Genomic DNA, 10,827 nt, shown 5'->3' with positions numbered 1-10,827 from the left:
TGTACCAAAATAAGAAGGGAGCTGGGGAGTTAGCCCAGATTAGCTTTGTAACAATAAAGCCTTATCTTGTTAAATAAATCAAGCCTTGAACAAATACCTGCTTATTCCTTGCCCATATTTTCGTGCTACCTAAGGCAACATAGCTCTGTGACCTTTAACCAGTCACTTAACCTCTCTGGGACTATTTCCATAACTATAGAAAGTGGTTATAATACTATTTGTTCTCCCCAATGCTGCTTATTGTAGAGATCAAATATAATGTGTGTGAAAGTGCTTTATAGATGGCAAGGTGCTGTTCTGCTGTAAGGAATCCTTCTGATCATCAGGCTTATTGTAAAGCAATCAGAAGAGCCATCCCTACAACATAAGGTGTCAGCAACGTGACCTCCATTATAAGGAAGGAAAAAAAGAACAAATTTCCCCATGGAAAAGAATGACCCCAGACAAAGCAGAAAGACCAATAAAATAACCCCATTGAAAGGAATAACAATTTGGATGATTGAATATCAAGTCCCAATCCACTATAACCGATAACAAAAATGTTCTTCATTCTTAATCAGAAGCAGTTGTCAGAGCCAAGGACAATCATTCCACCCTTTTCTAAGCCCAGGGTCAAACATTATTTTTTATTTGGTGCTAAGTGGTTGACATTAAGAGCCAGTCAGAACTGGTTTTGGTTCTCGGTACAAAAGTAAAGGGTCAAAGGGAGTGAGCCTCTTCCTTCTCTCAGAAAGAAATTCAGACTGGGACAAGATTCCAGAAAGCCGTCAGAAATCAGGCCAGGAAAGAAAGGCTCAGAGCATTCCTGGAGGGAATCTGTTGTTTCTGCCTTCCCAGGACCCCTTCCTCCCGCTTTTTGGTGACAGACCCTCTTTTCCTTTGGGAAACTACCCTGTCCCCATTCTTATTCCAAGTGCAATTAATCCCTTCCTTGGTTTGACTCAAATCTAACCAATCACAGTCCTGCATTTTCCTGGCCCCAGTGATTGTTTCAACAATAGGCATGTGATTCGAGCCAGACCAATGAGAGTCAGCTCTGGGACTTTTGCTGAAACAATTAGGAAGGAGAGCTCTCTTTCCTGGGCAGCTGCCAATCTGGAAGGTATAGGCCTGGAGTTTTTGATGGTCGTCTTTGCCACTATCTAAGAATAAAGCCAGTGATGAAGGAAGCAAAGCTGAGAGATGGACAATTAGTCCAGCTGGCATGGTTTGAGCACCAGTTCAACTGCATAGAAAAAGCAAGGCAAGTGAGGGTAAGCAGGTTTAGGATTGGCTAGTTTGAGTAATTTCAGTGGGCTCTGGAGCATGGGGGCTGGCTCTAGTTGTCTGGTACCTGGCCCTGGGAAGATTAGGGGAGGGGACAGTGGCCCTGAGTATGACAGCTCAATAGAGGAGGTGGTTGGGGTGGGGACTCTAGACTGGTTGATTTTCATTTGAAAGGCATGCACCCCTTGAGCTGTTTGCTATCTCTGGGAATTAGCTAATCTGGGAGGATCAGTCCCTGCAGTGTCAATGAGGTCCCAAGATGTCACAGCATCAGAAAATATAGGAAAAAAAAAAAAAAGACCAACTAATACAGCTGGGATGGCTGGGGCCTCTCTCCACAGGGTCGCTTACCCTCTTGGAGGCCAGTGTGGGCTCCTTTGCACGGTGCCTGAAGACTTCCCTGCAGCGAGAGAGGACAAGCCCCCATGGGCAAGCCCTTTTCCAACCTTTGCTTGTGTCTTGTTTGCTGTTGTCCCACTGTGACAAGCAGGTCACGTGGCCAAACCCAGTGTCTCAGTGTTGCAGGGAGACGACCTCGGGGGTGGACACCAGAAGGCAGGAGTCACACCTGGGTGCCATTGCCGCAGCAATCTGCCCACAGTCTGCCCCAGCTGGCGCTGCTATCAAAGAGTGGTTCTGATGGTGAGACTAAGCCAAAGCTTGCCTTCTGTCACATTCTACTTGTTGATCCCCAATCTCCCTCCAATCTTGTCCACATGACAAGGCTTTGGCAACCATGCCTGGCTTGGAGTCCTCTAAGTGGATAGACTGCCCAGCATTCCACCTCCCCTCACGCATCTTTTTTGTACCTAAATGCTAAGGGGACATGAGGCATCAGCTTTTGAGGTTAAAAACCCATTCAGCCAACAGATTGTACCTACTCTATGCCAGGATCTAGCCTGGGTGCTGGGGATCTGGCTGGAAACAAAACGGGCCAAAAGACAATCCCTGCCTGCTGGGAATCTACATTCTTTCTTTTTTTTTCTTTCTTTTATCTTTTTTTTTGAGATGGAGTTTTGCTTTTGTTGTCCAGGCTGGAGTGCAATGGTGTGATCTCTGCTCACGGCAACCTCTGCTTCCCAGGTTCAAGTGATGCTCCTGCCTGATCCTTCCAAGTAACTGGGATTACAGATGCCCACCACCATGCTCAGCTAATTTTTTGTATTTTTAGCAGAGACGGGGTTTCACCATGTTGGCCAGGTTGGTTCTGAACTCCAAACCTCAGGTGATATCCACCTGCCTCAGCCTTCCAAAGTTCTAAGATTACAGGCATGAGCCACTATGCCCGGCAGAGCCTACATTCTTATCGGGGTAGATATTAATTAGTAAACAAATGTACAGGTAAAATATATGGAAATGAAAAAGAGTGGATGGAGTGAAGATCAGGGAAACGATGACTATGATTTTTTTTTTTTTTTTTTTTTTGAGAAGGGGTTTCCCTGTGTCACCCAGGCTGGAGTGCAGTGGCATGATCTTGGCTCACTATAGCCTCTGCTTCCCAGGTTCAAGTGATTATCCTGTTTCAGTCTCCTGAGTAGCTGGGACTACAGGCACCTGCCATCATGCCCAGCTAATTTTTTTATTTTTAGTAGAGATAGGGTTTCTCCATTTGGCCAGGCTGGTCTCAAACTCCTGACCTCAGGTGATCTGCCCACCTTGCCCTCCCAAAGTGCTGGGATTACATTCGTGAGCCACCACACCCAGCAACAATGACTATGATTTAAAGAACTCTTCACCCTAGAGAAGGAGCAGGGCAGGGGAGTAATGGAGAGGGCTTCTGGCAGTGCTGGTGGGAAGGCAGGCAGATCTGTGGGTGAGCCCTGGAGCCAGCTCTGTGTGTGTGTGTGTGTTTACAGTCAACCCAGGCTGTAAGCTACTCAACTTTAGGACACTTCCCAGCACTTTGGGAGGCTGAAATGGTGAGGATCACTTAAGGCCAGGAGTTTGGACCAGCCTGGGCAACATAGCAAGACCCTACCTCTAAAAAATAAGATGAAAAAACTTAGCCAGGCATGGTGGCATGTTCCTGTAGTTCTAGCTATTCAGGAGGCTGAGGCAGGAGGATCACTTGAGCCCAGGAGTTTGAGCCTGCAGTGAGCTATGATGGCATCACTGTATTCCAGGCTGGGCAACAGAGCAAGACTCCATCTCTAAAGCAAACAAACAAGCACAATAAAAGCAAGCAAGCAAACAAACAAACAAAAACCATTAGGATAGTGACATGGTGTTGAGTCTGACCAACAGACCCTGACCCAGAGACATGAACAAATACACTGAGACACATATATCCAGCGAAAGAGTGGGCTAGGGGTCCAGGACACTGACAGACCCTGAGGAGGGTGCTGTAAAAAGTCAGCACCACAGCCCTCACCAGCTGGTGCTGCAGACATTTATTCAGTATAGATTTAACGACAAAGGCTTTGAGTCAACACACTTGTGGATAATCAACATGGTTGCCCTCCCCGGAGACAGCATTCCTACGAGTGATTAAAGGCCAGGTTCTGAGGCCTAAAGCAAATGCCATTTGTGGGTAATAACATTGTTGACTCCCTGAGTAGACAGCAGTCATGTTCAAAGGTTGGTCTAGGACCCCATGAGCAAACAAGCTCTTTAGATAAACTCCCTTACATTCCTTTGTACCTACTCCTGCCTAATTGCTTCTGGGTAAGAACAAATGCCTTCAGCTCATTCCTTGCTGAGACTTTTGCAAAAACCTCCTGGCCTTCCAAGAAGGTTTGCATCATTTCCTCTATAATTTTTCTCTTATAATTTCTCCCACCACCCTGACTGAACCCCTGCAACATGGCCAGGAAGTGCATTTCCTGATGGCTATCCCTCTGCAGGAAGAGGTGAGGATGGGTTGGCAAGCAGAAGATGGCTAGAAATGTCTGTGAGTGTATGTGTTTGGGGCACAGATGGGGCAAGTAAAGAACTATCCATCAATCTATACCTGTCTTTCCATTTCTACATGTATATTTATGGCACCTGGGCATTGCAAGTCAGGTTCAGATTCTAATCTTCAGATGTGAGTTCTTTGGGGACAGGTCTTGTAAGGCTTCTAAGCCTCAGTTCCATCATCCAATTAAATTAACCGAGTAATGAACACCCAACATGCTCCCCCAAGGTGAGGCAGGACCCTCAATTGCTCCACACTGAAGTATGGAGGGGGTTCCTAGACTGTTTCCATGAGCCCCAGATCATTGCTGGGCTGTGCAGACCAGCTCCAGATTTGAGGTCAGAGGCCAAATCCAAGCCCAAGAGAGGGAGAGAGCCCCCTGTTCTGTGACTGTCTCAGACCTGGTGGGGGAGGCTTTGCTCCATGTGACTGGCACAGCACCTACCAGCTCTCCCTCAGAGAAATGTACACATTTTCTACACAGGAAAGGTGAAGCTGTGAGGGTTGGTGTTTTCTCAGGAATTAAAGGGCAGTCATCATAGCCTCAGGGGTGCTTTTCTGGGGTGTGACTGGGGACATTTGCTTGAGATGAAACACCAACCTTCTGCAGGGAGGATCTGTCTCTGTCTGGAAGTCTCTGGCACCTGACGGTCTGGCTTAAGCTGGCTGAAGCGAGGCCCCAGAGGGGACACTGGCAGACCCCTGAATAGGCCCCTTGGCAGTTCCTTCTGCACTCTCAGAGTCTCCTGGACTCAGGAGGATTCTGTCTGGGGTGGGTGGGAGGGGATTTGAGTAGTGGTCTGGCCCTGGCCCTGGAAGGAATCTGAAGTAAGCAAGGGAAGAGGTGGGCTGAGCTGGCCACAGGCGACTGCGGATCAAGGTTATGAAGGGAGAGATAGGAACCTCATTTCTGAGGCGGGAAAGAAGACAGGGATCCCAGCTTCCTTTGCAATTGTGAAACCACTTTTGCAAAATTATAACTGAGGAAATGATGACAGTGAAATAAATCAGACCTAACTCCACCTTGCTTCTAACCTTTAAGCTGTTCTTATTCATTCCTGGGCATAGGTCAAACTAACTTTGGGAAGGAATTCTGTTCATGGTTTGACTTTAAAACAAAATTGATAACAGACCTTTCCCGAAAAGCCCCCCTTCTCGCCTGGGGACCAGTCTGCCTTTGCGGGACTGACAAAGTAGCTGCAAGATCATAAATGACAATTTAGGGCCATGAAGCTCTGAGCTCCAAGAGTCTGAACCTCCCCACATTGCTCCTGGGGTAACACCACTGTTGTAAAACCTAAGATCAGTGCTTGAGATATGCTGTGGAGCCTGCACTCCATGGATCAGCTGACCCCACTCAGACCCACAATCTGGCCCAACCGGTTCTGCCATCGCACCAGGAACAGAAGACAGTAAGAAAACCTGACTTGACCAGGCGGGGTTCTACCTCCAGCCTGACCAATCAGCACTCCCCACTTCCCAAGCCCCTACCCACCAAATTGTCTAAAAACTCTGATCCCCTAATGCTTGGGGGAGACTGATTTAAGTAATAGTAAAACTACCATCTCCTGCACAGCCTGCTCTGCATGAATTACTCTTTAGTCTTGATAAATCGGTTCTGTCTACAGGCAGCAGGCAAGGTGAACCCATTGCACAGTTACAAATGGTCTAAAGGCTTCTCTCCCTACACAGTATCATTTACTATAGAGGGACAGCTGCACAGCAGGAATACCACGATGCCCCCTTGGGTGGAGGGAGTTGGCTTCCATGGGACACCTGAGGCCCAAGCAGGGCTGGGGTAGAGCTCAAGGCCCTGATATTTGCGGCTTTGGCTTTTTCCTGTGAGCGTCAGGACTTGCCTCTCCTGCCCCTTGCAGCTGGTTCTTACCACTCCTTCCTGGTTTGATTTGCTAGATCTCTGTCTTGGTTCACTGCTTCACACCGGCACTGACAGTCTGTTTTCCCCGCAAGGCCCTGGGACATCTGCCAGGCAGTGAAATCAAATGTGCGCTTCAATATAGCTTAGCTCCATGCCACATTCCCTTTTTCCCTCTCCTCTCCCCATTCCCCCTCCTCCCTTTCCAGGAATGCAGAATTCCCCTGGCAGGGGATGGGCCAGGCTGAACCAGACATTTCCAAAAAGTGTTTCTTCTGGAAATTTCACCCAGAAAGAGAGGGTCTGGTATTATGGACTCCCTTCCCATGTATCTGTCACTTTGCTTTAGCAATTCTCAACATTTTGCTGATCTTGTTGAGATATATATTTACTTATATATAGGTTATAATATATATTAAAGATTATAAAATTATAAAAAATTCTAATGTATACTAAAAATAGTTTTGCCAAAGTTTTTAAAGATTAATCCCAGACATTACAGTATTTCACCCAAAACTTCCATTTGCATCTATCTTGAATGCAGAAGGAAGCATTGAAGAATAATTACACCGTCATGCCATCATTATACTTGGTAAAATTAACTAGACTTCCTTATTAGCATCTAAAATGAAATTGGGGCACATGTTCTCAGGGCCTTCTGAGACTGTGTCACTGGAAAAAAAGTTAAAAAGAAGAAAAAGAAAGAAAACGGAACCCATATTTAAATTTCCCTCATTGTCTCAAAGCTGTCTTTTATACAGTTGATTTGGACCTCTTGAACTGAAAATGGTTTGTTGAACAAATTAAGATTAAGCAGAATTATAATAAGGAGTTTAACCTTTGATAGGTATGTTTTCAAGCTTTTAGAAGAATTTGCCTACATGTTAAATAATGAGCTTACCAGCAAGAATCTCAATTCTTTTTTTTTCTTTGAGATGGAGTCTCACTGTGTCACCCAGGCTGGAGTGCAGTGGTGTGATCTTGGTTCACTGCTACCTCTGCCTCCCGGGTTTAAGTGATTCTCCTGCCTCAGCCTCCTGCGTAGCTGGGATTACAGGCACATGCCACCATACCTGGCTAATTTTTGTGTTTTTAGTAGAGATAGGGCTTTGCCATGTTGGCCAGGCTGGTCTCGAACTCCTGACCTCAAGTGATCCGCCTGCTTCAGCCTCCCAAAGTGCTGGGATGACAGGCATGAGCCACTGCACCCTCCCCAAGAATCTCAGTTCTTTTGGCCACCACATCAGAATGGAGGGGCTGCATTGTGCTGGGCACTGGACCAGACTAGTTGCATCGTAAGGTGATGTTGAACTCTTCAACAGTTCTATTTCTCCTCTTTCATTTCCCTCATCTCTCTTTCTCTATGGATCCTGTCCTTCTGCCATCCGGCGGTGCCTCTCCCTGTCCTTGCTCTGTCTCATGTTAAGGGGCCTTCTCTGAAGCGGATCCCTTCTTCCTGAGAGTCCCTGTCCTTGTCCTCCCTCCTCAGGACGACACGGAGGCCTCCCTCTGGGTCTTGGTGTGTGCTTCCTGCACCTCCCTACAACCTGTTTCCCAACTCTCTCAGCGTCCAAACCCAGCTCTGTTTTCCTTGCAGCTGTCTTACTTTGGGGACCTCCAAGAGGAGAGCCTGAGAGGAGAATGCTGGCGCAGGAGGTTTATTTGGGAGATATGCCTGGTAAGCAGGAGTGAGGATAGGGGAGAATGAGGCAGGGCAGGGGAAAACCAGTAAAGAGGACTTACCATCTGGTTACTGATGTGAGCCTCAGGTCTCAATCCCATGAAGAAGGCACCCCACAATTGCCCCTGTGGAGTGTGGGAGGCTGGGGCCTTTACCCACAGACCCCCATTCCCCACTGATTGATCTTTGTCACACAGTGGCGAGGGTGGGCCAGAACCGGGGCCTGGCAGGAGGGGCTGGCTTGGTGGGAGAAGTGAGCAGTAGTGGGAACGGCCGGGGAATGAGGTGGGACTCAAGGTCTTCCCAAGCTAAGTCATGAACTTCAGTGACTCCAGAGAGCAGGACATGCGGTAGCGGGAATATGTTTTCTACTTTTTGCACATGTTTGGCCTGTTTATCTACTTTTCTGGGCATCTTGCGGTGGGATTCTTGATGCCCACTCTCAGTCCACGTGGTTCACATGGGGCTGCCCATGGCAACAGAGGTGGGCTTGTGACAAGCCCTGGCCAATAGGAGCCCTCCATAAAGTGTTTGCTGGCACTACTGAGAGAGAGAGTAGCTCATCTCCCGAGGTCCTGGGCACCGAGAACCCCAAGGACCTGGAGATGCTGGAGGCTGTCTGTGCCGCCACGCAAAGAGGGAGAGGCTATCTGAGAAGAAAGAAATGCAAAGGAACAGCTGTAAGAGATGGCCAGGGCCTGGGCTTCTTAGCAACTGTGGCTAGCTCATTCTCTCTTTTTATTTAATTAATTAATTTGAGATGAAGTCTCACTCTGTCACCCAGGCTGGACTGCAGTGGCACAATCTCGGCTCACTGCAACCTCTGCCTCCCAGGTTCAGTCAATTCTCCTGCCTCAGCCTCCTGAGTAGCTGGGATTATAGTTGCCTGCCACCACGCCCGGCTAATTTTTATATTTTTAGTAGAGACGGGGTTTCACCATATTGGTCAGGCTGGTCTCGAACTCCTGACCTCGTGATCCGCCTGCCTCCCAAAAGTGCTGTGATTACAGGCATGACGGCCTCTCTCTTTTTATTTTATTTTTATTTTTTACTTTTTTGAGATGGAGTCTCACTCTGTTGCCCAGGCTGGAGTGCAGTGGCACGATCTTGGCTCACTGTAACCCCTGTCTCATGGGTTCAAACCATTCTCCTGCCTCAGCCTCCCGAATAGCAGGGACTATAGGTGTGCACCACCTTCCCTGGCTAATTTTTGTATTTTTTAGTAAGAACGGGGTCTCACCATATTGGACAGGGTGGTTTTCGAACTCCTGGCCTCGTGATCCACCCTCCTCAGGCTCCCAAAGTGCTGGGATTATAAGCATGAGTCACCCCGCCCTGCCCATTCTCCCTTTTTAGATTTAGGTTGGTTTGTCTTGGGTTTCTGCCACTGGCAGCTAAAGGAGCCCTGATGGGAGGTCAGGCACTTCACCAATGGGCAAGTGTCCCACTGAGGCCCAGCCAGCCACATCTGATGGCCCCACTTCCGTGGTCTCCCCTCATTCAGGAGCTTGCAGCACCCTTCCTTCCCCATAACCTAGTACACGGGTGCAGAGGACCAAATGTGTGTGTCCCCGCAAAATGCATCTGTTGAGATCCTAACCCCCAGTGCGATGGTGTTAGGGAGTGGGGCCTTTGGGAAGTGATTAGGTTGTGAGGGTGGAGCCCTCACCCTCATGAGTGGGAGTGGGGCCTTCATGAAGGGGATCTCACAAAGCTCTCTCATTCTCTCTGCTATGTGAGAACACACAGGAAGATGGCAGTATGCAATCCAGAGGGGGCTGTTCCCAGAACCTCACCATGCTGGCACCCTGATCCTGGTCTTCCAGCCCCCAGAACCATGAGAAATAAATGTCTGTTGTTGAAGTCACCCAGGCTGTGGGTGGGTTCTTTGGAAGGAGTGAAATCATTTTCTCATCTTCTACCACTACTTAGGATGTTTCCAGGAAAATAGCTCTTTGGGGGTGGGGGTTGTGAGGCCTGGCCAGGCACTCCTGGAGGGAAGTGATTTGTTGCAGCACCTTGAGCTAAGACAGCAGGAGGGTTGCAACAGCTGTCATCTACGCCTAAGGTGAGCTGATGTCCACATGCTCCCTGGCCTGGGACCACTGACATTGCAAGCCTGTTGCTAATTGGAATGGGAAGGGAAGAAAGGTTCACTTAAACCCAGACACTGTGCTGGGTCACTATTTCTTTTCATTCCCAGAGCAGCCAGCAACTTTTTTGAAGAGGGAAGAGTTTTTGAAGTCGCTCATAGAGGTGATTGTCTTTGAAGGGCCAGCCCTCCAAGTCCCCCAGGACTTGGGTTGAAACTGTCAGATTCTGCGTACACTGCAGGGGTGGCTGCCTATGCTCTGTGCCTGAAGCAAGAGAGGTTCCCTCTTTCCACTCTATGTACCTGGCTGGGTTTGTTATTGGGCTGTATGCTTTTTTTGTTTGATTTTTTGCATGGCTGTGTGTGTATGTGTGTGTGGCTGTTGTTTCTTTTTTCTTTTAGTAATTTGGTGCTTCTTGAGGCTGATTTGCACCCTGATGCGTGCGGAATGTGTTCATTCGCCAGCTCTGTGCTTCGGGGTAATCCTTTTGCCTGAATAACTGGTGGCTGGCTCTGGCCAAGCCCAGGACGGAACTGACCCCAGTGGTGGATGGGGGCCAGCCAGGCCTTGCCCTATCACACACAAACAGCTCTCCTGAAGCCCCTCCACGAACAGTGACAGGAAACAAAGACCAGCAGGCAAGGTGAATTTATTTAGGTTTTTTGAATAAAACAAACATTTTTTTCTATTTTTGTGAGGCAAAGTCTTGCTCTGTCACCAGGCTGGAGTGCAGTGGAGCAATCTCTGGCTCACTGCAACCTCCGCCTCCTGGGTTCAAGCGATTCTCGTGCCTCAGCCTCCCAAGTAGCTGGGACTACAGGTGCGCGCCACCACACCCAGCTAATTTTTTTATTTTTAATAGAGACGGGGGTTTCACCACGTCGGCTAGGATGGTCTCGATCTTTTGACCTCGTGATCTGCTTGCCTTGGCCTCCCAAAGTGCTGGGATTGTAGGCATGAACCACTGCACCCAACCAAACTTTTGATTTTCTTTTTTTCTTTTCTTTCTTTCTTT

At 48.3% G+C, this 10,827-nt stretch overlaps 1 long non-coding RNA gene across 1 annotated transcript in view; it reads left to right on the top strand.

The window, feature by feature from the left end:
* Positions 1–1,043: 1,043 nt before the first annotated feature.
* LOC108318456 overlaps positions 1,044–10,827 on the top strand; it is a 16,575-nt gene continuing 6,791 nt past the window's right edge. The window contains exon 1 of the long non-coding RNA XR_001831148.2: positions 1,044–1,253. This is a non-coding gene — a long non-coding RNA (uncharacterized LOC108318456). The remainder of the gene's footprint in view (positions 1,254–10,827) is intronic.

The sequence above is a fragment of the Cebus imitator genome, unplaced genomic scaffold (assembly GCF_001604975.1).
Source record: "Cebus imitator isolate Cc_AM_T3 unplaced genomic scaffold, Cebus_imitator-1.0 Scaffold219, whole genome shotgun sequence".
NCBI classification, from domain to species: domain Eukaryota; kingdom Metazoa; phylum Chordata; class Mammalia; order Primates; family Cebidae; genus Cebus; species Cebus imitator.
This window is presented reverse-complemented; position numbering and strand designations above follow the sequence as displayed.